The following is a 4,564-nucleotide window of genomic DNA, read 5'->3' as shown; positions in this document are numbered from 1 at the left end:
CAATCGACACCCTACAACCTCTGAGCCCCCCAAGAGTCTCCCTGGAGCATCCAGCTCCCGTCCGAGTGGACGCTCACAGAATTCATAGATTCACTGCTCCCAAAGAAGAAGTTCACCCCAGACCAGGTGTCAGCTCATGCCAGGGCCCCTAGGCCTCATTGAACACTGTCAAATGCATAGATGGAAACCAGTCAGGCTCACCTGTGTATTAGCATTGTTAAAATAGGTGTTAGATTTATAGAGATGCATTTAGTTTTTGGACTTTATGAAATCCTTGTGAGCTTCTGCATGCATTAATCTCACTTATCTCTGTATCCCATGCTAGAAAGTAATATCAAAGTGTTTGCTTTGTAACTGTAAAAGTGTTTGTTATGAAATTGGAAACAGTCAGGAAAGCAGAATTAGCAAGTGTGAAATACTGGTTTACCACAAGAGGTGTCATCTCCTGCCCAACAAAGAAGGTCAAGAGACACAAGGCAAACCATGGTGGAACAGCAGCAGAGAAAAGACTTTGCTGATTGCTCCTCGTCCCCTTCCCTCCCAAATGAAGAGGGGACATGCACATACCCTCAATCCCATCACAGTATGAACTCTGGGGGAAAGAAATGAAAATCACTATGCTGCTTGGAACTTGGAGACGTCAAGATTTCTAAACCTAAGCAAGGGGTCGCCAAACTGCTTAGCTTGGGTTAGCCCAAAATGACATAGACAGCTTAGATACTTCAGCAGCTTCTATTACTTTTTGAAAACTAAGACTGTGTAACTCATTTGTGTGTGTTACATTTACCTGCGTTAACCTTATAAACAACTTGCTTATTTAGACAGTTATTTATTAGTTAATACATCTTTTCTTAGTTTACTATAGGATTGCCTACAATCGTTGTCATTGGTGAGCGGTCTAAGGTACAATTGACCTAGGGTAAGTGACTGGTCCTTTGGGACTGAAAGTAACCAGAATTGTACCCAGGCCTCAGTGGGCCACAACTGAGAATGCCAAACTCAGGACAAACTGCTGAGAAATAGGGCAGATACACCCCAAGACTGGTAGCTAATCCCCCCTAGGATATACCAAACCAGCAACAAAAGTAAAGTTCTGTTTCACCACACTGGCTAACAAGAAGTAATAAAAGCAGTTTCCTTAGGCATTCCAGTCCTTGTATTACCACCGAAAACACTAGACTTAGAGATGAGTGGTTCTTTAAAACCAATCTCTTCAAATAAAAGGTTCTTCTGATTCCAAAGGACCAGCCACACACCCAGGTCAATATAGAACTCAGATCTTACCCAAAAATCATACTGATGCCAATCCTTTAGTATCTAAAATCTAAAGGTTTATTCATAGAAAGAAAGGTGGGAGTCAAAATTGGTTCAAGGAATCAAATACATACAATAATTGCAAGGTTCTTGGTTCAGGCTTGTAGCAATGATGGAATAAACTGCTGGCTTGATAAGTCTCTGGTTGCTTCCAAATCATTGGAAGGTCCTTAGTCCATTGGTTAGAATGCTCCCATTAGTATAAGTCTATACTCCAGAACCTGGAGCAGAAAAGAGACTGGAGCAGGATAGAGGCAAAATGGAGGTGTTTCCCAGGCCTTTTATATTTTCTGCCATGTGGAGGGAATCCTATTGTTCTTACCATGGAAAAGTACAGTAACAAGATGGAGTTTGGAGTCACATGGACAAGTCCCATGTCCGTGCATTTCACCTAGTCACAACAGGAGATTCCATTCAGAGTAATAGGCATCTCCCATGGTTCATTGTCAGTTAAATGTTCTTTTGATGGGCCACTCCATTTGAATAGTCCCTTCAAGATGTGCTGGCTAACTACCTTGTGGGCATTATCCCAGAAGCAAACATTTGAAATCCAGGTATAGAGCTAATACTTAACTTCAAATACAAAAATGATACATGCATCCAGATAGCATAATCATAACCAGTAAAACACAACCTTTCCACAGACATCTTATATGCCACATTTTGTACAAGATTTGTTGCAAATGTATAACAGTGGTTGCAACAATGGTCTATATAGTCATATTTTAATCAGATAATGTCACAGGAATATTGTGATTCTTAGTGTAAAAGATCATCTATCACAGTGCTTGAGGAGTACATACTTGATAGTTGGTGACATCTATCAAGAGATAAGAATGGCCATACTGGGTCAGACCAAAGGTCCATCTAGCCCAGTATCCTGTCTTCTGACAGTGACCAATGCCAGGTGCTTAGGAGGGAATGAACAGAACAAGTAATCATCAAGTGACCCATTCCCTGTTGCTCACTCTCAGTCTTTGGCAAACAGAGGCCATTGATGGACCTATCTTCCATGAAATTATCAAGTTATTTTTTGAACCCTGTTATAGTTTTGGCCTTCACACCATCCTCTGGCAAAGAGTTCCACAGGTTGACTGTGAGTTGTGTGAATAAATACTTCCTTTTGTTTGTTTTAAAGCTGCTGCCTCTGTCATGTCACTCTGCAGACAACCTGTTTGGGGTTTGTGCACTGGTTTGTAACACCACATCTATGAGCCACTCCAGACCTCTTGACAACAGCCTTCCCTATGCATCCACACAGCTAAAACTCTTCCGTGGGCTCACATCCTCTCCTTTCTCAGTTATTGCAAAATCCTTTTGTCTGATCTTGACAAATGCAACCTTGCCCTGCTCATCTGCATTCAGAGGGGAGTACCTGAGAACACTCTCCAAATATGGAGAGGACTGTTACAAAGAGGATGGAGACCAATTGTTTTCCATGTTCACTGACGGTTGGAGAAGAAGTGATTGGCTTGATCTGCAGCTAGGGAAATTTAAGTTGGATATTAGGAAACACTTCCTAACTGTCAGAATAGGTAATGTGACAAAGTTCCTCTTCTACCTTGGTGGGTCCTGCGCTTATTGGCGGATTTGCTCGCTTCACAGATTCACCCTGTGGGTCAGGAAACAGTCCAGAGACCTGCCCCTCTGGTAGAAGCTATAGTCCAGGTCAATTCTTCCTGTGTTTGATCAGGAGTTGGGAGGTATGGTGGGAACCCAGGCCCACCCTCTACTCTGGGTTCCAGCCCAGGGCCTTGTGGACTGCAGCTGTTTAGAGTGCCTCCTGGTACAGTTGCATGACACCTACAACTCCCTGGGCTACTTCCCCATGGCCTCCTCCCACCACCTTCTTTGTCCTCACCACCAGACCTTCCTCCTGATGTCTGATAACGCTTGTACTTCTCAGTCCTCCAGCGGTACACCTACTCACGCTCAGCTTCTTGCACACCTCTTGCTCTCAGTTCCTCACACACATTTTCTCTCCCTGACTTGACTGGAGTGAGCCCTTTTATAGCATCAAAGGGGCCTTAATTAGAGTCAGGTGCTTAACTGCCTCTCCTGACTCTTAGCAGGTTAGTTGGAGTCAGGTGGTCTATTAGCCTGGAGCAGTCCCTGCTCTGGTCACTCAGGGAACAGAAAACTACTCATCCAGTGGCCAGTATATCTCCCTTCTGCTACTCTGGGTCTATCACAGCAAGTACTGGAATAGGTTACCAACAGAGGTTGTGGAATCCCCATCATTGGAGGTTTTTAACAATACATTAGATAAACACCTGTCATGAATGGTATACTTATGTTTGATCCTGCCTCAGTGCAGGGGGATGGACTTGATAACCTCTTGAGGTCCTTTCCAGTCCTATATTTTATGACCCATTTGTGATGTTATTGACATAAACGGTGACCATAGAATCATAGAATATCAGGGTTGGAAGGGACCTCAGGAGGTCATCTAGTCTAACCCTCTGCTCAGAGAAGGGCCAATCCCCAGTCAGATTTTTGTTCCAGATCCCTAAATGGCCCCCTCAAAGATTGAACTCACAACCCTAGGTTTAGCAGGCCAATGCTCATACCACTGAGCTATCCCTCCCCCAAAAAACCAAGGAGACATGCCACTGCTCTGTTCAAATAACAAAGTCCAACCACAATTCTGCTTTCTTTCCACAACAATAGGTAACAGCCTCACAAAATTGGGTAGAAACTCATAAATGTTCCTTTCCAGGGAAATCTTTAGTTTAAAAAAAAAAAGGCAAAAGATTTATACGATCTGAAGAGAATGATCATTGTTGCAACCAGGGTCCTATGGTTGCACCAGGTCTTGTACAGAGGAGGTCAAGTGGGGTGTCTATGGAAAGGTTGTAGTTTGCTGGTTATGATTATGCTGTCTGTATGTGTCAGTGAAGCATTTGGTCAGCTTCTTGAGAAAGGACTATTCTCAGTAAGGGTAGGTCTACACTTACCTCCGGGACTGGCGGTAAGCAATCAATCTTCTGGGATCGATCCCAGAAGTGCTCGTCGTCGATGCCGGTACTCCAGCTCGGCGAGAGGAGTACACGGCATCGACGGGGGAGCCTGTCTGCCACGTCTGGACCCGCGGTAAGTTCGAACTAAGGTACTTCAAATTCAGTTATTAACGTTGCTGAATTTGCGTACCTTAGTTCAAAATGGGGGGTTAGTGTGGACCAGGCCTAAGTGTCCAATCAAGAAACACTTAACTGACAATGGACTTTGGGAGATGCCAATTCACATCTGA

The 4,564-nt window shown here is 43.9% G+C and overlaps 1 pseudogene; it reads right to left on the bottom strand.

Moving 5' to 3' along the window:
* Nucleotides 1-3,971: 3,971 nt before the first annotated feature.
* LOC112060856 (U5 spliceosomal RNA) lies at nt 3,972-4,098 on the bottom strand (annotated as a pseudogene).
* Between the last annotated feature and the right edge of the window lie 466 nt (nt 4,099-4,564).

This window comes from Chrysemys picta, chromosome 16 (assembly GCF_011386835.1).
Source record: "Chrysemys picta bellii isolate R12L10 chromosome 16, ASM1138683v2, whole genome shotgun sequence".
Taxonomy (NCBI): domain Eukaryota; kingdom Metazoa; phylum Chordata; order Testudines; family Emydidae; genus Chrysemys; species Chrysemys picta.
The sequence above is the reverse complement of the archived record's forward strand: the minus strand, read 5'-3'. Positions and strand labels throughout refer to the sequence as shown.